A 25,432-nucleotide genomic window follows, 5' to 3' on the forward strand; every position below is an offset into this window, starting at 1 on the left:
GCACCTCTCTGTACTTGGTATGGCATCGAAAGAACCGCTCTTGGCGGTCGCAAGCACCTCGTCGAAGTCGGTCAATGACAAGCTTCTTGAGGAATTCCCTTCCCTTCTGCGACCTGCCAACTTCCTCCTCCCCGTCCGACATTTACGTCACTCAGCACATTGTCACTACGGGCCCACCCATTCACGCTCGAGCTCGACGCTTACCGCCTGATCGCTACAAGATCGCACGTGGCGAGTTCGAACACATGCTTGAGCTCGGAATACTCCGACCATCGTCGAGCCCTTACGCATCCCCGCTGCACATGGTTCCAAAGCCGTCACCTGGAGACTGGCGTCCCTGCGGAGACTACCGGTTGCTCAAAAACGCCACTGTTCCTGATCGTTACTCCCTTCCGCACACTGCAGACTTCTCAGCACCACTGCATGGGGCGACGATTTTCTCTAAGATCGACCTTGTTAAGGCCTACCATCAGATTCCTGTGGAGCCGGCAGATATTCGGAAGACGGTAATCATCACGCCGTTCGGAATTTTTTGTACGTGCGCATGCCTTTCGGCCTTCGCAACGCTGCACAAACTTTCCAACGGTTCATTGACACCGGGACTTGAGGATTACCTTTCTTCTTCACTTACATCGATGACTTGCTTGTGTTCAGTAGCGACGCAGAACAACACATCCAGCACCTTCGCCAACTCTTCAGTCGCCTTGCTGAATACGGCCTTATCGTCAATAGAGCCAAGTGCGAGTTCGGTGCTCACGAGCTGGGCTTCATCAGCCACCCTGTAGACAAGAATGGCATTCGCCCCTTGCCTTCGACAGTACACGCCATTGAAGACTTTCCGCAGCCATCTTCCATACGCAAACTCCGCGAGTTCCTTGGCCTCCTAAATTTTTACCGCCGTTTCATCCCGATCTGCGACGCTATCCTCCGCCCACTGACAGACATGCTCACGAAAAACAAACCAAAAGCATCTCCAGTCACTTGGTCTCCTTAGGCACTAACCGCATTAAAGAATGTCAAGACCAAGCTACCCATTGGTCCACCTCCCTTGCGTTGGTTCTGCTGAGTCTTCGGGCTACTTTGAAGCAGGAACTACACTGCATGCCGGTAGAAATGGTTTTTGGTGCGTCGCTCCGCCTGCCGGGAGAGGTTTTCACCGATTCCGAATCATCACCGTGCCCTGATCCCGCCGACTACGGGACCAAACCACAAGGTTCGTTTCGCTCACTTCGTGTGCTCGCGTGCGGATGCCCATGTTCCCAGCGAGCTGACAACGTCCCCCTACGTTTTTGTGTGCCGTGACGCCGTGCGCAAACCACTTCAGCGCCCTAATGACGGATCCTACCGCGTCATCCACCATACTGATAAGCATTTCACCGTGGATTTGGATGGCAGACACGAAACTATTTCTGTTGATCGCCTCAAACCGGCGTTCATTGAAGAGCCCCTCTCTACATACCAAGACGAATCCACAATACTAAGTGCGGATCACCCTCCCCGGCCACCCCAGTCGCAACAGACAACAAAACCCAAAAGACGAACTCCAAAAGGATCCTTCCGACTTACCCCACGGCTCCGCCACTAGAGGGGGGCTTCCTGTAGCAGCATCAACGAAGCGAAGACGACGAAGTACCACTGTGGGGCTCACTGCGCGTGCCTCGTGGCGCGAGCAGTCAGTGCTCCCGGGACCTCTGAGCGTTGGGCCAGGAATAGCTGCCGCTGGCCCGTCAGCTGTTGACGTGTTCTTAATATATGTGTTCTGTGGCTCGGCGTTTTTATTAAATGCAGAGCATTTCAATAACTCACGATGTCACCCGCGTTGACGTCCGTAGTCCGCACCGCACCCCTCCCTACTATATAAAAAACAATACTATCCGGCGCCCGGTTTCGATCCCTCGACCCTGCGGGCGGAACGCAATGTACATGGTGCTCTACCCACTGCGCCACAAAGCCGACGCAGAATGGGACGCTACGAACGGGCCTTATATCGTTGACTCATTCAAATTACTGCTGACGAGCGCTCTCTCGTCAGCAGTTGCCACAAGTCAAAAACATTAACGTAACGCAAAATACTTAACGTCAGGCGCCCCCAGAAATGCTCAGCATTTGATCGTGCCCCTAGCGAGGGGAATGTTTCACTGCGTCTTCTCTCGGTCGCGCGACCCGTGGCGCCATCTGGCGGAGGCGCGGCACAACTCGTAGCACTTTCTTTGAAAAAGCGCCTCGAAAGCGCGGCAAATATGAAATAGGGATGACGTGGTTTCGAGGCAATTTTTCTCTTTCTGTCTCCTGAAATGGTAGTTCAATTGGCGCAGGCACAGTGCAGTATTGTCCAGAGGGAATGAAACTTCTGGCGAAGATGTTTCTGTAAAACTTTTACCATAAGCATGGAGAGAGGTTATAATTTTTTTCCTCGTGTTGCCACAACTATATACACATGTTTTTTACTGACGTTCTACCACCCTGGCAGCTTCAAGCTGTGTGTTGTGACTTCTCCTTCATGAAAATTGATAAAACCAGGGTACCACGAACTGCAACTTTGCATCACTTCTTGTCCCGGCAGTATAAGTATCAATGTGCAGAATTTTATAGTGACGCATCAAAAACTGCAACCATAGTGTCTTCCGCTGCTCATTGGCCAAACTTTGATGCATATAGAACCATGAGCACATACGCCACACTTTACTCAACTGATGCATATGGCATATTAGTCATTGCACAACACATTCTTGAACACAAAATTTCAAAGCCCATCATATATACAGATTCCTTAAGCGTTTTGCGCAGATTGGCATCCCACAAGCCATGCAAAAACAGAATTGGTACTATGGTTTTCAACACTACCATGTCTATATATGCCCAAAAACGTGTTCTGGTGTTGTGCTGGGTTCCAGGTAACGTTTGGAGTGGTGGCAATGAGGTTGCTGACCAGATGGTTGCTGTTGCGGCACTCAGGAACAAAGTACATATAACAATACTACCACACAGCAACCTTAAGCCCCAAATTCGATAACACCTTCAGGGCAAATGGCAAGCACAGTGGAATGAACGGAGAGATAACAAATACACGTAATAAAACCACACTTCGGACGCTACACAACTGACTCACACATCAGACACACGCAAGTCGCCTGGGCTAGGCTACGGATAGGGCACACCCATGGAACGCACTCGAATATGCTGACGTGATCTTCAAGACGCCAGTGCAGCAGGTGCGGAGAAGCACTATTCGTAGTTATCAGACCCATTCAATGCAAGGCACTTGACACCACATGACGCAAACACTTCAGAGAACTCTACCGACAACATATTCCACTACACGCATCGTTTTGTCTGGGTTGCGATGCCATGGTTTCTGTGAAACGCATGTTTATGTATTTGTCAGTCGTTAAGTTTTTAAACCTCATTTCCTGTCATGCAAATTCAAATCTGGCCCTATACATCAGCGATCGCCATGATCTTTAATTTTACTATGCGCTGCTGAGCGCGAGGTCGCGGGTTCGATTCTCGGCCGCGGCGGCCGCTTTTCTGATGGAGGCGAAAAGCAAAAACGCCCGTGTGTACGAGATTTCGGCGCACGATAAAGATCCCCAGGTGGTCAAAATTAATCCGGAGTCCTCCACTACGGCGCGCCTCATCGCCTGCGTTGCGTTGGCGCGTTAAACCCTACAATCAATCAATTAATTTTACTATGTCCAGTTTACACGTTTTCATACCTATTTTTTGTGGTAATCACTTCTCTTCATTAAATAACTTTTTCTATTGCGCTCTTTGCCCTCGTTGGCCTTGCGCCATTAAACGCCAACCATCATCATCATCCATTTCCGCCGTGGGAAAAAAGGATAGCGTGAATAAATATGTCTGCCTTTTCTACTGCTGATCACGACTCTATTATAAACTACCGGTACTACCCGGTGATGCCCGGAGGGGTCATTATACTAATGGCACTGGCATGACAGGTGTTAAGTTGTTTGTTAGTTTTCATATTTCGCTAGCTAATTATGAATTTTTGCATGAAGTTTTACACAATATTGTACTCCTGCCTGCTGTCAATACGTGGGCTCCAACAGAGGCATGTCGTGGTAATGGGAATCGTTTAGAGCTCGTGTTTTACTGCAACTCTAACTAAACAATTCGCACCAATGTGGTGCTCTCACGCCAGTGAGTAAGTGGGTTAAAAATTTTTTATTAAGCCGGCGAAGCGGGGGTGGTTCTCTATTCCAGGCAGCCATGTGATGAGTGCGCAGCCTTCGCTCTGGAGGGCAACAGTGTCTGGACATCCAGACAGCTGCTAGTCACCAGGTTTGCCCACAGCGCAGTGGCGGGAAGGGGGATGGGCCTCATTCACTGATATGGTGGCGCCACTGATTTGCTGTGTTCCCCGCTACCTTGCGCACAACCAAGACATAAGTTCTGAATTCCGGGAGCAGGCGACGTCCCGTAGCGTCCCCTTCGGCAGTCTATGAATACCAGCACAAGAAAGAAAGAATGGCCGGTATTCTTTTTCAGTGCGATACAAACAGCCAGACGGTGCTTACATTAAGAGAAGAGGCCTCGCAAGGGCGACAGGAAAGCTATTCATCAAAACAAAATCGGCTGTATGCAAGTGCGGCTCTGTTTCAGCGCCGTGTAGAGGTGTATAGGCAGGCTGCAATTTCGCAACGGCTTGAACTGAACACCATTGACGTCAGTGGCGCTGCCCAAATGAAAGATAAAAATAAAAAGGCGAAAACCCGCGAGCCCACTTACCAAAAGAAAGAGGTGGGCAGATGAGTGCGTGTGCATAGAGTTAATACTATGCGTTTGTGTGTGCATCGCTTCCTGGAAGCGTTAATACGTTGAGAGAAGCCGCGATCGCTCCACTAATGTGGACCCCCCTGTGCTCCTGTTCTGTGGGGCCCCTCTTGCCCACCGAACCATTAAATTACGGCGCAATGTTCGCGCGGCGCCGGCAACAATTTCATATGCTCCGTTTTAGCCTTTAGGTCCTTGTGAGGGCATAACTGACATAAGTTCATAACTGGCATCAATTGGCGGACAGCTTATCGAGGAGGAGACTTACAGCGCGACTTGCACGGGGCTTGCAGAAGCGAATTTCTCCCGCGTAAACACCACTGTGCCTTGTACATGTCAGGAAGTGATTTGATGTCCATTATGTGTGTGAAATCACTGCGAAATGTTCGTGTGTATATTGCAACACTAAGGATATGCGGCTTCAACAGGCCGAAGAATGAGGTTTGTAGAGGCAGGTATTTGACAATACAACTGCTCAGCTAAACTCTACCTCAAACTGATGAAACTACGATGAGTTCGTTGGATGGGCTCAGAAAAATACCTCGGACAATTTTAAAGTATTTTCATAGGCTTATAAACAAGTACCCAATATGCGAATACTTTTGGCCGTATATGCGCGTGAGGAAGCTTTCATGAAAGCCTCTAAACGTTTATTTACCTTGTTTATCGGTCGACATCGAAACGGGCACAGATATGGTAGAGCGCACAAAAAGAGCTATAATTGTACACAAATGGTTCCTCGCATTCGGAGGGCCGTATAAAAAAAAGACCATTTCGAATAATGTAGATCGCTTCAAAGCTTATAGAGCTCTACGTTATGTTCGTGTAACTACAGGCCAGCGTGGATATTCGTTATGCTCCTGCATGTTATCTTTGTCAGCAAAAAAATATTTCACGCAACAAGCTCCAATTGAACTCGTTTTCTTTCACCTACTGTGCATAAACAGAAACTACAAGTTGTACAGGAACATATGTTTGATAAATTTGGGAGTCATGTCAATAAAACTAGAGGCGCGCCTCCGAATTGTGCCTGGTATGTTTCCACCTGCTTATTGTTGTGTTAATGCGTAGCGTAAACATTTATGTTTATAATGTTTTCATTCTAAAGCTTTCTTTATATTTTTAGGGTATGACTACGTACAATGGAAGCATGCAAGTCCATGGGATTCTCCATGTATTTTCTGACGAGTTCACAATTATTATACTGACACCAAATGCTTTTTGAGGAGCTTCAAAAATAAGCACTCGTTCCCGTCTGTTGGATACACCGCATTTTTTTGACGCCAAGTAGCGGTCAGATACGCAAATGCACTTTGTGGGAACGCGACCTTAGCGCGTTCCCTTTCGTTGGGCTTCGTCGCACTGCTTGCTCCTCGCGGGAACTTGCTCGGCGAGACGTCAGCGAGAGGGATCGACCTCCTCGTCAAAAGAGTGTCTTGTGGCCGGCGAGCGTGTGCGCGATGCAAGCTGCGAGAAGTTGTAGCTCGGGAAGCGAGGCGAAAGGACGTGCCTAGCGACCCCCTTACTTCGAGAATCGCGCAAGAAGGAGTGCGACAATGGCTGCCATCGGCGTCCCAGCGAGACAAAGGCGAGCGCGCTGAGGCGCCCCGGAGATGACTGTTGTCGCGGTGAGTCGAACCTCTCGATTCCCTTAAATTGCCCGGGCGAGGAACTAGATCCTCGCTGTCAACCAGCAAGCCTGCATGCTCTTTGTATGTTTATTATTCAGTAATCAATGTCAATGAGCGAAACACTTGTCGCGTCCTTTGTTCGTCGAGCCACGGCCCGCCGCGGCTGGCGTGGTACAGCGCGCAGTCGCGGGGTGGGATATAGCTTGCTAGCTGGGCGAAACGAGAAGACAAAGGCTGATTAGTGTCTCTCGTCACCGGTTTTGTTATTACGTGGGGATGGCTCTCGGAACATAGAACATGTCTTTGTTCGGTGTGAGAAAAGTTCTTTGTCCGAACATGACAAGTGTTACTGTAAGCGTGAATCAGATCGCTAGCGGAGGCAGGCGTACTTTCATGAGAGCGGAGTAAACGTTGCTACATCGTCCTAGAACATGTGAGCGGCGAGGTTTTTCCGTGCGCCGTCTAGGCGTTAAGTTTCTGCCGCGGCAAGCTGAGGCACGGAAAACCTTAAGTCCCGCACCCTTGAAGTGCTATGGCATACGGCTCGCGCTGTAGCGTTGTAATTGCAAGCCCGAAGTGAGCGAGTATGGAAGCTGCGTTGTTTGGCCCGATTTTCTTTTTCTCTGCTGTCTCTTTTATCGACTCTGGGAGTTGGGGCTCTGGGAGCAGTGTGGCCAGGGGCCACGGGTGCGGTAAGGGCTCACTGGTATTGCGAGTCGGCACCGGGCGTTCCGAAATCGCAAGACGCGATGGGCGCCGCCGCTGATTAGGTTGTTGGTGTTGCAATGAGCGGGTAGGGCCGACGACAAAGCCGATGTCTCCTTCAAGGCTCTGCGAATGGGGCAGTAGAGCTAGCCTCTGGGTTGCCCGTCGTTGCCAAAGATGTGTGTTGCCCGAAGGCTTTTCGGAGCCGGCACCACGTGGGAGAGGGCACGACCGAGGGGGACGTAGCTCGGGAGCCGACGGATGGGAAACGGCCCCTTTTCCCCACCGAATGGCGCGGTGCGTGCCGTCGGAATGCTCGGTTTAAGTGGTTCTGCACGTAGCGGGGGAATATATCCTTCCCCTCAAGAAAGTGAATTTTTTGTGTGCGCTGTCGGAAACCGTCTTTTGACAGCCGCAATTGTTTAGCGTCATGCCACGCGGCAGATGATGACGGATATCGTTTCTTCCTTGCCTGAGTTCAGGGCTTGCGGGGATGCTTGATGCGATACGCAGTGCGAGTTTTGCCCGATCCTCAAAGAAAGGCGGTCACTAGGCACGTCATCTCGCCTCGCTTCCTGAGCTCCAACTTGCTCGCAGCTTGCATCCCGCGCGCGCTCGCCGGCCGCAAGACACTCCTTCGGCGAGGCGGCAGATCCCCCTCGCCGACGTCTCACCAAGCAAGTTCCCGCGAGGAGCAAGCAGCGTGGCGAAGCCGAATGAAAGGAAACGCGCTAAGGTCGCGCTCCCACAACCTATAGATCTGTTCTTTTTATTTTTTAGATGCAGAGCATCTGATTCACTCGCCTTGTTCCTCGGCGTCGTCGTCGTCGGCGTTGTCCGCCCCTCCCCCATTCTCCTCGCCGCGCCAGCTACGCTCTCCGCCGCTCACTCCCTCTCCTCTCCGATAGCGAACACTCTCTCGCGAGGGGCATTGGATTGGATTGGATTGGATTGGATTGGCTTGAATTGGATTGGATTGGCTTGGCTTGGCTTGGCTTGGATTGGATTGGATTGAATTTGGATTGGATTCGATTAAAGTGGATTGTGTTGGATTCTGTTGCGTCATAGCCGCGGCACGTTGCGTCATAGCCGCGGCTCTCCTCTCCGATAGCGAACACTCTTGTAGGCGGCCGATGAGGCGGTGCGGCCGAGCCCACATTTATTGCGCTTGCGTTGGCTGTGCGATGGACAGGACGCGTAGAACGAGGGTGCTGTTCCCGAGGTGTGCCGGGTGCCCCTGTGTTGTGTGTTCTCCTGCCAGCTGGCCAATCTACTCATGATGATGGTGGCGCTTAAGAAGATGATGATGGTGGCGCTACAGGGCTCCCCGCAGCGGCCGAGGCCACGTTTATTGTGGTTGCGTTGGCTGCGCCATGTACATGACGAGGCGCGTAGAATGAGGGTGCCGTTCCCGAGGTGTCGGGTGCCCCTGTGTTGCGTGTTCTCCTGCCAGCTGGCCAATCTACTCATGATGATGGTGGCGCTTAAGATGATGATGGTGGCACTACACTCTCTCGCGAGGGGCATTGGATTGGATTCGATTGGATTGGCTTGGATTAGATTAGATTGGCTTGGCTTGGCTTGGCTTGGATTGGATTTGGATTGGATTGGATTAAAGTGGATTGTGTTGGATTGTGTTGCGTAATTGCCGCGGCACATTGTGTCATAGCCGTGGCAGGGGGTTCACGGCACGTTTTACGCGATGGGAGGATCAACCTAACGGAAAGAACAACGGAACCCCCTATCCGTCGCATCTACACAGGGGTTCCCGCGTGGGTAGGTGGGAGTTTTTTTCTTGGGTACTAAGCGCTTTGCCCACGTCGACATTGCAGGAACCTGGTCCGTGTAGCCGCCGTCTTCTTTTATTGGAGAAGGTGCGCTTTCTGAAATATTTCAGCTTGTATTCCCGGACGACTCGTCAGTAGAATATTTCTATGAATATAACAACTGTGAACGTAATGAAACGCTGTTTTCTTGTATACTAATTTTCCGGTTGTTGTATAAATTGGGCCCCATGGGGAACTGCTGTATATGTTTATTTTCATCTTCAAAAAAATTCCACTGCCGCTACCAGGTGGGGCCACATGTTTATTTGAAGGTGCAGTGCATGAGGCCCATAGAACAGAAAGGTCATTGGGGCTTTCCTTGAATTGTAATATGATATGAGGAGGAGTGGCGGTTTTACAACTTGCATTCGGCAGGAGGTTGCGTTGGGAACAAACAATGAAGGCGGACGGCGTGAGGGCAAGTAATTGTGATGAGGTAGAGGACAGTGGTGGTCTGCGCATCGGAAATGGCCTGGACGACGACGAAGTTAAACTGCTTAATGTTGACAATGACTTTGTGGGGGTATGTTCCCCCTAGGTGTCGCCACCAGGGAACCCGCAGAATAGCCGGTAGAAAAAAGTTACGTGGAAGAAGAGGAAGAGAAGAGGGGAACAAAGCAGTCATATCTGAACCTCATTGCCTCTTGGTTGGACAGTATTTGTCTCTCTTTGAAAGTCAACAAATGTTCCTTATCAGTTTTCACGATCTCAGGCCCTGTTAACATTTCTCTCAGTTACCGACAGTGCATAATTCCTCAGGTTCCTTCCTTAAAGTACCTTGGGATAATTTACACCAGTGAACTTGACTGGACCCCACATATTGCCCTCATTGAGGCCCAAGGTTCACGTGCTGTTGGGATGTTAAGACGTCTCAGTCATAGAAAGAAGGGAATCCGCAAAGAAACCCTTCTTATGATATACAGAATGTACGTTCGCCCCATTTCAGAGTTTGGCGCGTGTTATTCGCTGGGTCCGCGGCGTAAAAGCTTCATCGTCTGGTTATTATGGAGCGCCAGGCTCTTCGCTGCTGCTTAGGGTTGCCTAAGAATGCAGCAAATGCAGTTGTCTACTTGGAAGCGCGCGTTCCTTCTCTGCTTAATAGGTTCCGGATACTGACTGTTGAAACTTTTCTGAGAGCTTATAGCTCTGAGGTGAACAGGGAGCAGTTTATCTTTATTGCAGAACCAGGTGCGTTTATGGTGCACCAATGGCCCAGGTCCTTATTTCCACAAAGCACATTGGTACAGAGCCTCCTTTCGCCGTTCGGTGTAGCAATAAATCAGGTTATTCCATATACTGCCAGGAGTTCTCCTCTTTCTATCAATTTCCAGAACATTTCCCCCCAAAATGCTAAACTTTTACCAGCCCGACTGCTCAATCGTCTTCTCGAAGCTTATTTGGCCTCCATGCAGCCAGGTGCTATAATATATACAGATGCCTCTCAACGAGAAGAAAAATCCGGTATAGGAATATTTTTCCTCTCCCTTAACTGGACCTTTTCGGTTCGTCTGGTTGATTTTATCCCCATATTCTTTGCGGAATTCCTGGCAATTGTCCTGGCGCTACGAAAGCTGGATGTGTCAATTACATCTCCAATGATAATTTCTGATTCTTTTTCTGTATGCCTAGCCCTTTCTTCCCCTAAAGACACTCCCCTTCTGCGGACGTTTCGGTCACTCCTGGCACCTCACTTCACTGAAATTCACCTTCTTTGGGTTCCTGGTCATGCAGGGATCACATTCAACGAGACTGCCGACTCTCTAGCAAGGGTAGCACTTTCTGGGCCTGTAGTAGACGTCGTAGAGCCGACACCTTTAATAACAGCAGCTAGGTACCGTAGGATGCTGAAACTCAAAGTACAGCAAGAATCGGTTTTATTATCATTAAGGGATTTTAATCATCTTAAATTTTCATGGAAACCTGAATGGTGCCCTTCACGCAACTTAGAGGTGATTATTACAGCCTTACGTTGTCGAGTACCCAAGTTAAATAGGTATTTGCACAGGTCTCGTCTGGCGCCAACAGCTCTGTGCAGCTATTGCAACGAAGACGAGTCTGTCGAACACTACCTGTTGACAAGCCGACGTTTTTCCCTACTAAGACGTCAGTCCCTGGAGGTGCCGCTTTGCAGTTTGGGGATATCCTTAACAGGGCCGGCTATACTATCGTTCGGGGCATCCGAAACGGGGTTCTGCCACCGGGATGTATGCTCTGCTCTCCTGAGCTACATTGAAAATTCCAAACGACTCTCTTTATGATTGAGATTGGTCATCCTCGCTTTGATTTTGCAGTTTTTTTTTCTCAAAACCAACTGATCTAAATTATCTTTCCTAGGCGTCTCGTGATTTCATAAGAATACCATCCATTTTTACAATCCTGTTGATTGGCCGATCCCCTGATTGGGTATGCGCCAATAATTATCAGGATCAACAACAACAACAAAGCAGGGTTGGATTCTGAGAGAGAGAGAGACTAAACATGTTTATTGTTTCTTATTAAAGAGTCCTTAGGGTGGCCTCCTCATTCCAGGAGTCCATTGGCACGGGCCGCGTCTTCTGCCCTCTCCACCAACTTGCGCTGGACGTCGAGGGAAGAGCTGGCCAAGGCGCTCTCCCAAAGCTCATAGGTGTGGAAGGGATTGGGCGGGTCAAGTGGGCTTTGTGTACAGCCGCCGACCATGTGAAAAAGTGTTCCAAACTCCCCGCAGAAGCGGCACAAGTGGGGATACAGGGTGGGGGCTATGTGGTGGTTTCTGCTAGGGTGGGGGTAAGCATTAGTTTGCAGGGCACCAAGTATTCTATCGTGACCCTTGGGTAGTTGTTTGTGCGGTGGGGCGTACGTTTGTCTTTGGAGCCGATAGTGCGTTGTAATCTCATGAAACGAGACTAGAGGAAGCGGACGCAGATCTTCTTCAGGTGCTCGGCCGGTCAATTCTCGAGCTGTGAGATGGGCAATCTCGTTCCCTGAGAGTCCAATGTGCGCAGGCGCCCAGATTATCTTGGCGGGTCTTCTTAGTGGTTCTGTTGAAGTATTTTAAGTGCAGTTTTGGGAATTCTCCCGCTGGAAATGTTGCGACAAGCCTGTTGAGAGTCAGTAATTACGGTCTCAACCTGAGTTTGGGTAAGCTCTAAGGCAATGGCCGCTTCCTCGGCGAGTAGAGGGTTGGCTCGGTCCAGTGATACGCTGGTGCGGTGCTCTTGGCCTATAATAACTGTTGCTACTGAGGCCCGCCTTCCGGGATAGAGGGCCGCGTCCGTGTACGCCACGGCAGGATGGCTTCCATACCGCTTTGAGATAGCATGGGCTCTTGCTTCTCTGCGGTCGGCGTGATTCACTGGGTGCATGTTTCGCGGTAGCACAGGTACTGTAATGTGGCGCCTGATATCATGCGGGATGTCTTTGACCTGGGGTGTTGTGTGTTGAAGCGCAATCGATAGTCCAAGTCTCGAAAGGATGGATCTGCTGGTTTCTGTAGTGCCTAATCTTATGTGCCTCTATGAGTTCATCAGCTGTATTGTTGAGTCCGAGACGAAGCAGTTTGTCTGTCGAGGTGCTGACTGGTAGGCTCAGAGCCTGCTTGTAGGCTTTTCGTATAATGGTGTCCAGTTTCTTCAATTCCGTTGTTGAGAGCAGACCATAGGGTATTGCGTAAGTGATCCGCGAGATGACGAACGCCTGCATGAGTTGGAGTGTATCGGATTCACCCATGCCCCTTGCCTTAGTTGTTATGCGCTTGAGCATGTGGGTGACTTGCTCGGTCATGGTCTTGAGCTTGTTGATTGTTATATTTTTTTGTCCGCCTGAAAGGTGACGCCCAGTATCTTGATGCTTTGAGCAGGGGTGATAATGTGCCCATCTATGTGTATGGCGATGGTGGGTGTCCCTGGAGCTTTCTGTTTAGTTGGAGACACGAGCAATAGTTCACATTTTTAAGGGGCACAGCTCAGCCCGCATGACCTTGCGTAGCCATTTACTACGTCCGCTGCTTCCTGTAGGCGCTCCTCCATTGCTCCCACTGAACCCGTGGTGGACCAGATGGTAATGTCGTCCGCGTAGAGACCATGATTTATACCCTGAATAGAATTATTTAGTGCAGGGAGTCCTATGAGAGCAATGTTAAAGAGTAGGGGAGATAGTACAGCCCCCTGGGGAGTTCCACGTCCTCCTATTGGAAAGGGGTCCGTGGTGTGGTCCCCTACTTTGAGTATGGCTTTCCGATCTGTGAGGAAAGACTTGACATACTGGTAGGTCTTGACTCCGCAGTCCAGGGTGTTCAGCTTATCCAGGATGGCCGTGTGTTTTGCATTATCGAAAGCGCCCTTTAAATCCAGTGCTAATATAGCCGTCGGAGAGTTACGAGTTGCGGGTCTTATTGTTTCTTCTTTGAGCTGGAGCAGTATATCCTGCGTTAATAAATGGGGTCGGAAACCCACCATTTCTGGGGTCAGTTTTCCCGTGTCTTCGAGGAAGGATTGAAATGTTTTGAGGATGATATGCTCCAAGAGTTTTCCTATGCACGAAGTGAGATATGAGCCGGAGGTTCTCTATACTGGGTGGTTTTCCTGGTTTCGGGATTAGCCGAACTTCCGCGGTCTTCCAGTCCTCAGGTATTGTTCCTTCCTTCCAGATATTATTGAAGTAATTGGTGAGCTCCAAGAGCGACGGATCGTCAAGGTTAACAAGCATCCTATTAGAAATGTGATCCATTCCTGGAGCTGTGTGTCTTCTCAAAGTCTGTATGGCTGCGGTCACTTCGTGCAGTTGGATGTCTTCGTCAAGCGCCGGGTATGGTGCTCCTGATAATGGTGGTTGAGGTTCTGTTGGGTGTGTCTGGAGATACCTGTTCTTGAGGGCTGTGAGCAGGTCTTCCATGTCTCCACGATATTGGTGTATGATGTTAGCCATGTTGTGATGGGACTCTGTTTTGCTAACTGAGGAGTTTATCAAGAAGCGGAGGAGCTTCCATGTTTTTGCAGTGGTGAGAGTGCCGTGCGGCACAGGCCATCGCATAGAGAAATCCAGTTTTCCCTGCAGAGAGAGTTGGCGTACTTCGCAGCTTCTTGCGTTAGCTGTGCGATCCGTTTTCGTAGTCTTCGATTATGTCTCTGCCGCTTCCATCTCCGCTGCAAACTAGTCCTCGCTTCCCAGATGTGCAGTAAATGAGAGTCGATGCACGGCGTGGCTGTGGTTGTCTTTATTATTTTGGTGTGTGCAAGGAAATCCTGATGAAGTTGTTTGATGCAGTCGTGTAAAGAGATTTCGACTCGGGTTTCTTCGGCTGGTGAGCGGTTGCTCCGTTCCTCTCTGAGCTTCGTCCAGTCTGTGAGGCGAGCCCGACCTATTACGGCTTTGTAGTCCGATCCTATTACAGTGGTAGATAGAATGGCGTGATCGCTGCTCTGATATTCGCCCGTGTGGATCCATTGAACTTGAGGAATGTTTTTCGTAATAGTCAGATCGGGAGCTGTGTCTCTGGTGACGCTTGTGCCAATGCGTGTAGGCCTACTGTGGTCTGTGACAATCGTGAGGTCTTGAGATTCTATCAGCGAGTGAGCCGGCTTGAAATCCCCCGTAATGACAAACGGGTTGTTGGCTACTTTGAGTGTCGCTTGTTGAATTACTTGCTGAAGCATAAGTGGGGAGCTTTTAGGCCTGCAATACACATTCAAAACGTACAGCGAGCGGGCCTTCTTGTGGACTTGTGGTATTATTTCAAGTAGAATGCCAATTTCTTCGGACTGCTTAAGTGGGTGTTGAATCGCCACGTATCGTTTGCTGACCAGAGTGTGCAGGCTTTTGTCTGTGCCTGTTTCGTACGTTATGTATCCTGGAAGGCGAACTGGTGTATTAGTTTCTTGCAGAGCTATAATTGCTGGTACCGTCGTGGAAGAGGAGATGTATTGGGAGGAGTGATCCATATTTGTTCTTGAAACCTCTGCAGTTCCACTGCCATATAGTTATTCCTTGTCCGTGAGACAATTTATTACTGGGTGGATGAAGGTCCATCTTGATTCATGGGTGAGGGGAGACATGTGGGGTTGGCGTTATCTGTTTTGGTGGTCTTCCTGGTTCGGGTATTGAAGTCGGCTTCCTCGAGAACCTGCACCCGTCCCTCTAGCCTCGTTAGGTGGGAAGTTATTTGTTTCAGTGTTTCCATATTCTGAAGGCTTTGCGCACTTTGGGCTGATTGCATGGCGTTGATAGCACGCGCCACGCTTACCTGTGCCTGCTCTTCCATTGCGCACTGTGGGAAGATAATGTTGGAGTTATTGTCTGGCTGCAATAGGTTATTCGGCTGTAGGGGTTCTTCGGCTGGTTGTGGCGGTATGGTCACGGCGCGATTGCGCTGTTCTGGGAAGGGCATTTGTGTGTACAGAGCTGGACGCTTTCCGGTAGTTGTTTAACTTTTCCTTCATTGCCGCCATGTCTGCGCGCATGGCTGCTATCTCATTGCATTTTCTTCTAGCAAACGTTTCTCTGTTGGTGTGAGGGAGTTATGAGCTTTGGGATCGACAATCTTTGCCCAGCTCACCCGATGCAGCGATGTCTGGGAGTTTTGGGAGCCTTCTCGGTTTCCTCTCGTGGCGCTTGGGGAACGGCCTCGGGAGGAGGCCCGCGACTTGGACTCCGAGCGCAGCCTGCAGCCACTCGAACCCCTGTCGGGTCCTCTGGAGCCGCCTCTCCGCGTCTGGGATCTGGAACGGGAGCGGTCCTGGTTTCTCGTCGGTCGTGGAGACGGGGACCTGGAGTGGCCCGAACGGGGGGGCTCGCTATTCCCCACTTGCTTCCACCGATTCACCGGGGGCAGGAACCGCTGTGGGCACGCCTTAGACGCTGTTGTGTGGGCGCCGCTGCAGAGAAGACACTTTGGGTGGCAGTCATGTTGGTTGCTTGTCAACGGGGATTCGCATGTCTTGCACTTGGGCGTTTTCGGTGGGTTGGGACACACGTCGGCTCTGTGGCCCACTTGGTGGCAAGTGTCGCAGTATGCTACAGTGCGCTTGTACAGGTAGCATCTCGTTATTACTCCAGCGACATAGATGCTGTACGGTACCTTCTTGCCTTTGAACGTGAGCAGGAAGGTGCCGGTGTTTCCCATCCTTCTGCAGGTGAGAAGTTCATGGTTCGAGGCCACAATGGCTTCTTGGACCTCCTTGGGAGTGTAATTCAATCCGATGTTGTAGGTAACGCCCTTGCATGAGTTGTCCGGAGAAACGCCGCAGGACGAAACTTCGAAGGTGTTATTGCCAATCGTGAGTTTCTTGATAGAGTTAAGTGCTGCAGCGGTCGCCGGCGATGGAGTGCTTACTATGAGAACGTTCTGTTTTTCATCGATGCGGATCTTTATCTCCGCAATGCCACATCGTAGATTGGCTTCGCGTGCGATAGCTTTCGTCAGGTTCATAGGGCTCACCTTACTCAGCTGGAGGCCTTTTCGTGGACGGATTGCCAGCTTGTAGTCGTGAGCGGGAAGCGGTAGGGTTTTCGGCTTGCGCGCCACGTGGCTTTGGCGGAGGGCCGGTTTTAGTGGCGTCGTGGTAGGGAGCTGTTGCATCTTGCGGCGTTGCGACCGGCTTGTAACTTCTATCCACGGGATCTGGGCATTCTCATCTTTTTCCTCTGGCGGAGGATCGTCGTGAACGTCACGCATTTCCATTGCTTCGTCTTCGGATGGGCCTAGAGACAGGTGGGTCGCATGTCCAGCGGCCCCGTCGAGCGGCCTGTCGGCCATCTACAGAGGTGGGGCTGGCGTGGCCGTTGCTAGGCCTAACGTCCACTTCGAAATTTCAAGTGGCCGTAAAACTCGTAAAAGTCGACTTACTGCCCGAGGTTTAGTTCAGGCGCACTCCTGATGACTTTACGTATGCAGTCTGATGGTTCTAGTCGGTCACCAAAAAGATTTCACCAGAAAAATTCAAACATTTCTGGAGCCGAGGCGAATTCCATCTAGGTGGCGGTGATGATGATGATAGCCTCCCGGTTGGATTCTGAGGACTCATGATTCGGAGGGCTAGCCGCAAGATGCGGTAGCCGCGGTATTCCGACGCCGTCGGTGAGGACGCCCGGAGACGCAGCCAGTTAGGCTGGAGTGCCAGCCGTGCCGACAAGCCGGTCGTCGACTACCGAACAATAAGTCGTCGGGATCACTAAACGACGTGTTGGTTCCCGTGTCAACCACCAAGGGATCGCCGACAACCGCGACAATAGCAGCATCGACTGCATCGACAGTGCCATCGAACGTGAGACATTTGCTTCCTTTGCGGTTCCTGTTGGAAGTGAACATGAACGTGTTAGTTTTTGCCCTACTAGAAGTGTGTGTTAGGATTGACTTTAGTGTCACAGTCTGATAGCAATGGTACCTTTATGTCGTCAGCTCGTTTCGACTAGAAAAATGTTCATGTCCGTCTACATCGTCATATAGTTTCTCAATTGCCTGTGTCGATTGTGCGACGTTAATCCCGAGTCCTAGCCACTAATACCATCACAGTAATTTTATCCCTGGGAAGTGGTATCTACGCAGGTATGAAGAATGCTCATGAGTCAAAGTTTTATGATATATGACATGGGCTTCTACGAAAGTGCGTGGTTGCAGAAAGTGCCAGCTTATGGCGAGCGCTATGCGAACGTGGGCAAATTCAAGTGAATTTCATGTCCAACGGTATGTAAATTTAAAAAATCTCGCTGGCGTTTTTATCCGCATGTAGGACAAAATTCTGAGCTTTATGATATGGCAACTGTATTGGCATTATGTTGAAGAAAGAGAATTGTATATATCAACTGGATGTGATTATTGAGGAATGTGCAAAAACACACCGTTTACCTGAAATCCTGATGGCTTCTACTAGGTGGATGTCATAGAAAAATGTTGTCGAACCGTGTTTAGATACCTGAGCAGGTTACCTAAATCAATAAAAATCACTTCAATATCTCCAAATGCGAACCACAAAAAAATTAATACCTGAAAAATTTTTTCACCGCTTTTCAATCTCTCCCTGGTGTAATTTTTAGAAATTTCCGCAGTACTGAGCTGCAACACTGTAATCGCAAGGCAACTATTGAAAATTGTGAGTTCTGTGTCACTTGTGGTTAAAGCTTAGCCTAAGGTATTGAGTAGGTATAGTAAGGTTGCTATTCCATGTGACTCATTTAGGAAGATTAAGATGAACAGCAAAAATGGCCGTGCCAGACACTGTCAGAATACTCAAACACATTCCGTGCATCCCCATTCACATAACAGAAAAAGAGGGGACACGCATGGAGAGATGAGTCGGGCAAGGACTTCAGCTTTGTTCAAATTATTTTGCTATAAAAAGTTTTACCGCACTCCCATTAGTCTTACAAGGTGTTTTGGAGGCCCGTTCTAGAGCTTTGTAGTCGTTCGCTTTTTGCATGCTTTTTTATTGAGCAATGGTTGGTGTGAAATATAATGACAGGTACAGCAAATGTATGCTTAGCCGCTTTCCCAGCCTACGAATTCGTAGGCCGAAGCCACCAAACCGCGAGCAAGCAACAGGAAGGAAATTGAAGGGAGAGCTACAGCCATCACTAGTAAAACCCCTTACCAGGCCTCAAGACCGGCGGATGCAATCGGAAGAAAGAAAAGGAGGCATGCCATATCAGATATCGCGCTAAAATATTAAACCCAAGCTTACCAACGTAAAAAAATCTGGAGAAATTGCAAGAATTTTGACTAATGCGTAGCATTTGTGTACCCCTCGTCTAGAGTGTGAGTCCTTTAAGCCAATAATGGCTAGTAATAGCAAAAGGCGTTAGATAAATTATTTTTGTTTCCAGTTTTGTATTTATTCTGGCAAATGATGTAAATAGAAACCTTTATTGCGATGACGTGGTTTTACTTTACCAGCAAAGTTTTTTTCCGAAGACATTCTGCAGAGTTGGTCCATTTCCGCTATTTTTATACGTATTTCACACGTTTTCTAGCAGACTTCTTTCCTATATTCTTCGGTTCTGGGGCGAGACCGATGAACTGCAGATTTTTTAGTTGGTCAGACCATTTTTCTGAAAGTTTTTTTTGTATGTCTTGACTTTAAAAATGCTGTGGAACCACTTATCTGCATTTAGGCTATCACAACGATTACAGATGCATTTTTTTCCCAAATCTACATTTTTGTGAAAACGCCAGGCGATACACGATTTTTCGCCATTGTCGTACTTTCTTTTATATTTGAGTTGAAGTTTTTTGTGGATTTTTTATTTTGTATGGAGATGCATAAGATGCATATTTTTGATTTAGCCAGTTCATTCTTTAGCAACACAGCACGAAAAAAGACCAAGGACGAGACGAAGACGACAAACAAGCGCTGACTTCCAACTGAAATTTAATGAAAAGAAACGCGACATCAATATACATTCTATGACAGAGGTATGGCAGATACCGCAGCTGCAATACAGCCACGTGCACAAAGCAATCAAAACCCGCTGACCCATACACCGAAACAAGTGACAAGGAAAATAAGACTACACAATCATCTAAAGGAAGGTTCAGAATTAGGTGCCCAAGTAAGTAGTCTCATTTTTTGACAGCAGAATGGACAGGGCACTTATGCACTTATCTGCTTCACTTATTATCACCGCTGCCTCAAAATTCTCTCGGGTAAGTGCATGACCATGACGGCTGACAACAAGACACTCATCAAGCAGTGGCGTGCAACCTGTCTTTTCACACGAACGACAATGCGGATAACCCTCCAAACTGCGCCTAACATTATAATAATGCTCCCGCAACCTGTCATTTAGACAGCCGCCCGTCTGCCGTAAGTAATTCTTACCGCACGAAAGGGGTGTCTTGTAGATAACCCCTTTAACACACTCAACGAACGTTTTGCTGTGATTTACGGGGCAACCACTATCCGTTTTAGATTTGGGCCTATTTTTTTTGCACAGCCTGGACAGTTTATGCAGCGCAGATAACAGGACCTGAAGATTCACAGGCTCAGCAACTTTCTTCAATTTGTGTGACACTCATGAACGCATGGCATAACAACAATTTTCGTTTTTGTGAAGGTCTTATCACTGTTTTCTTTGTTAGTGTGCTTAAGATACTTCAACGATCTTTCAGCAACGGAACTAATCAAAAGCGGAGGGTAGCCTGCAGACAGAAGACGGGATGCTTGAACGTTACAGCTATCCGACATTGCATGACGACATGACTTTTTGATAACATGTGGCAAACATGTATGAACAATACACCCCTTGACAAGCTTAGAATTACAAGACTCATATGAAAGCAACGTCTTGTTACCACGCGGTTCATACCACCAACACACGTGGGAATCATTGAACAACAGACGTAGATCAAGAAAACAAATGGAATTTCAACTGGAATTTCGTGCGTCACAATCAGCGGGCTAAGGAAACCTTGAAAAATCCCCAGAATGCGTTTTGTGGCCTGATCAACACTATTACCAGTACTTTTAAACAACACCAGATAGTCATCTACGAACCTAAACACACCGATGACGTACTTTTTGGCAGAGGAATAGCCAACATCCTATCAAAATGCGGCAACAACAATTCACTCAACAGGAGAGCTATTGAAGAGACAATACAATACAATACACGCTGCAATCTGTATGTACACTAAATCATCCGATCTGACAAACATTGACCACAAATATACAGACAACAATTCCAGAAAACCCGCAACCGTAAGACCGCAGGAATTTTGAAACGCCACATCACCAAAGCTTTCTATGGCAGCCTCGACCCAATCCAACAATTGATTATGAGGCAATGAATAGTACAGGTCTTTTATGTCAATTGAAAAAGCGTTAAACACTTCTTCAAAACGTTCCCTAAGACGTTCTTTCAAAACGATCTCGCGCTCTGTTATTATAGGATTACCATTTAGCCGGAACAATCACGCCTTTAGTTCATTCTTGCGAAAATTCTATCCTTTCTATTTCTTTTACTCTTTCGTTGTTTGTTCGCCCACGTATCTCCATTTACAGTAATATAGTGGTTATAGGTGTTATTTCAGCAAATCTGATTTTTGGCGAAACGCAAGGCGTTACACGGGTACGGTGGTGGGGTTATTCTGCAGAGAATGCTATGCATTAAGATTATACGCCCCTTCGTCTAACGATAACGATGGTTGAAATGCTCAAATTTCTCTTGAGGGATTCATTCTCTGTCATTCACATAGTTTCAGTGACGTGACGGTCGCCTTAAGTGAGAAAAAGAAAGATTTGCTTTAAATCGGCAATGCTTCGACGGTGTCGGAAGGACGCAATTAATAAACGCCAGTGTAATAAGTGAGGGACTCAGTGTCGACTTCGATAAAACAAAGCGTTTTTTTTTCTTGTGGCATTTAATGTTCGCTAGCTTATCAGTATCATCGTTTTTGTGAAAACCACTCTGTAGAGTTGGCTTTCTGGCAGTGCCGTTTTGGGAAGGCAGGCTCACCATTAGAAAGGAATAGAAAGCTTCGTTCTAAACAGCGAATGTAAATACTTATACCGCAAAAAAATTAGCAGTGGCTTAGCTCGGCTATGCCAGGATATGTGTAGCCTGAGCTAAGGTTCAGCTGGTTATTCTTAGCTTTCCGGACTGAGTAGGAAACTTGATTATCATGCTGACTGCTGCTTCAATGACACACACACGGTATACGCATTATGCGACACGTACATTTAAGCTGGTTCCACAGACCTACACCAGTGTTGCTGCGACGCACGAGCCATCGGTTGCACATCCGGACACCCCTCGCATGATCATCAAGTGGACCGGGCCGCCACGTGCGGAACGGAGGTAGGCGAAGACGCTGGGCGCGTGGGGTGTGTGAGAGACGCCGCTCAGCGAGCAACGTTCTGGGCGCCATGTGACGTCACTGCTCCTCCAGGAGCCAAGCGAATCTACTCAACCTCGGCCAGTGTAGCTCAAGCTGCAAAATAAATCTGCCCCATTTACAACGCCAGATTATAACAGCAAAAGCCTTCTTGTTTTGCAAAGTAGAAGCAGTCCGGTGCACTTTTGACAGAGTAAAATATTACTCCTGGAGTTAAGATGCCTTACCCGTATCCCTCCCAATCCCTTTGCGTCACCACCTGCACCAACCGGCTTGGCTCTGAAGGAGAAGAAGAACAGACAGACTGGTCGCCCAGGCCGTCGACATGTTCGGCTCTAACAGGGCATCTGTTGGGGCTAGTTGGTTATGCATAGCTTGAATGTAACGCGCTTAAACTTTGACTATTAAACAAGGACAAGAAAAACTACAACACAACGCACGACAAGGTCTTCTGGACGCAGTGGAATCAGCGATTGACCGGTATGGCGCGGTCAAGTTCATGAACAATGCTGGTGTGAGTGCTGCGGATTTTTTAGGGCTCATCAAGATGTATCTGCACTCGCTGATCATCGAGTTCGAAGGAGAACTGTTCTCACAGAGGGACGGCATCTGTATAGGTTCCAGCATCGCCCCTGTGCTGTGTGACCTATTCCTCTCAGAAGGTGACCGAGCCTTGCGGGAGGCCTTCCATGACATGGGGGTTATCCAGTGCTTCAGGTATGAGGACGACTTCCTTGTGTGTCCTGAGATGGGGCGCTGCACTCGGGACAATGCGCTGAATATACTAGAAAAGTTCAAAGAAGCGCACGAAGGACTAGATTTTACCTTTGAGCAGCGAGGGAGACCTGCCTGCAGTACCTTGACTTGTCGATCAAGTTTGGCAACAGTGTGGGCTGGATGTACAAGACACGTACAGAAAAGGTCTGCTCCCGTATGCGTCAGTCCACTCAAAAACCATAAAACGAGGCATTGCGGTGTCATGTCTGGAACAGGCCATCAAGAAGTCAAGTTGTGACAACGTGCACGAGAGCATCACCCTGCAGAAAAAAAAATGAAGGGCGCGAGGTACCCTGACCAAGTCATTGCATCAGTCGCAGAGAAAGTGTTGAAGAAGGCGGGGAAGGAGCGAAAAGCAAAAAAAGACGGCAAAGAAAAAGAAAAGCAAAAAAGGCCAGTGGTGTTACCATACGTCCATGCTATATCCCACAGACTAAAAAAGGTAGACGGCGCACACGACGTGCGCGTTGTCTTTTCAGCGCCCAACAAATTAAAGGGCCTTTGTAAGAAAGTCAACAGGGAGAGACATGACGGCACTACCAAACCGAGCTGTGGTGTTAAGCACAAGCAGAAGTTTGTGAAATGTCAACAATGTGTTGTGTACAAGATTCCGCTTCCTGGTGGCAAGTCATACATCGGCCAGACTGGTCGCTGTCTCAATGAACGGCTCCGGGAGCACAAGTACGCGTGCTCGTTGATAAATGCGCCGAGCAACTTGGCACAGCATTGTGGAAGGTCACGATGCACGCCTCAGTACGATAAAACGTCAGTTCTCCTGAGGTCCAGAAACAAGATGCAGCGCGAGGTATGGGAAACATACAGCATGGTGTCTGGTAAAGAAGGGGAATACGTCAGCGCACCATTTATCACATTATCAAAAAGAGAAATAGACTTCTTGTCGCGCTAAGAACTGAGCACGCGCTCCTTGTAACACAGTGTGCAGTTGTAATCACATACGTTCAAACTTTTTGTATCTTTTTGTATCTTTTTGTTTTTTTGTATCTTCTTTCAACACAAGCATGTGTGAATATATATGTTTATCCACGTAAATAAATCAGTTGTTAGTTTACGCTTCGTCCTGTGTTGTAGTTTTTCTTGTCCTTGTTTAATAGGCAAAGTTTAAGCGCTTTACATTCAAGTTCGGCTGTAGTTTTGGCCGAATACAGATCTTTCTACTCTAGTTTTACCGTCGCGGCAGTTCAATGCGGCACTTTATTTTTTCAAAATTATTCCTGAGCTCTCCACCGCAACGCGCCTTATGACCCTTGTTAAACCTCACAATAAATCAAATCAATCTTTATTTTCTTACTTCACTTTATGTCTGGAGCTGCGTTAAAAGAGCTGTCCGACATTCCCCCATCGCCTCACGGCTCAGCACAGCGCAATATCGGGGCAGCACCCACGCTGAAATCGGCATCCACAATAGCATACACGCTGAAATCTGGTACAGTTGATTTCTCTGATGCCTTTCGGCATAGACGACCATTCCCCTCCCCCCCCGTCAACCCCAACCCCCCCCCCCCCCCTCTAATACTGTCGAAAAATCGTGATGGCGTGAAAATGCCTAGTCAATTTAGCGGGGGGCCTACTTACATCAGCGAGGCATTAAGACTGCTAATTGTTAGAAGCCTCAAGGACACAAAAGTTTGGTTAACATTTCAGCGTTATGGGATCTTTTTTATGGAACCAAAGCTTTTTGAGAGCGTAATTTAAAATATCAGGTATGCGTTCAGAGCAGGCGTTTGTTTATCAAAGGTGACGCCCAAGTATTTGTATACTGTAACTTCTAAAGCACATTTTTACTGTTCACCATTTTAACCGCTACATTTGGGGCTTTCGCTGCATTTCATTCTCACTTATTTGTAAAGCTGGCCTTCCTCGGTCGCCTGTTATCCGTCCGCTTTACGCGCAGTTGCTCTGTCTGGCGCCGTTCTTATTTTGCCTCTTTACGTTCATGGCACTTAGTATCCTCCGGTTCCCCCCTCGGGTAGCGTGCAACTGCTGCGGGCTGGACGGGGTGCTTGAATCAAGCGCTTTAACGCGAAAGCCCTTCGTGGATATGTTGGCAAAAGCAGGCGCCCGTCTTTTGTCTGCGGAATGTGCTCAGAAAAATCACCTGCAAGAAATCGTCCTCAGCAGTCAAACTCCCCTCACGCGTCCATCCATTAGCTTTGCAGGCGTTTGGTAGTGAGGCGTACATCCAGAGGATAAAAACACCAAACAGCATTCAGTGCGCTTTGTTTCGTTGCCTGGATTTATATAATGGAGATTGGGCTCCCTCTGCAACGTAATCCCCATCCATTCCCCCTCTTTGGAGCAGTGTGAGTGCGAGTTACCAGTTAGCTAGCTGCCTGCTAAAGACGCAGGCGCAAGTGTTGCTGTCACGGCCCATGGCTTCCCGGACTATGGAAGACACCCACAACGCCATTTCCGGCCCCAGTACATGTTTACCACTAGCAACAGCAAAAGGAAGCCCTTGGGGCGTGCTGCTCCAGATGCTGCATCAAGAAATAAGAAGGCACTTTGCGCGTGGACGATTCCTAACAGCTTGCGACGTGTTTTATAGCACTTGCACCACAGACAACGCCCAAATACACGCATGTGCATCGGAACACTGGCCAGCTGTCCTGGTTGGTAATTAGCTTCCGTCGAGCAGTGTGGCAGCAGCATGGATAGTGGTTCTGCTAGGAGTAGTTGCACTGAGTAAGACGTCGTGGTTGTTGGCTATAGTGAACATTGGCCGAAGACTCGGCGAGGAACTTGTCGAAAACATGCTTTCGCGCTTTGACCTCATCAGTATAAAATTTTTACGTTTATGAACATGTAATGTCTACGACCTGCACAGACAAACTGAATATATCATGGCCTGGTTTAAGAACCGACTGACGTTCGCG

Source organism: Haemaphysalis longicornis, unplaced genomic scaffold (genome assembly GCF_048455015.1).
Source record: "Haemaphysalis longicornis isolate Haplotype H1 unplaced genomic scaffold, Haemaphysalis longicornis Haplotype H1 scaffold_4, whole genome shotgun sequence".
In the NCBI taxonomy this organism is placed as follows: Eukaryota; Metazoa; Arthropoda; class Arachnida; order Ixodida; family Ixodidae; genus Haemaphysalis; species Haemaphysalis longicornis.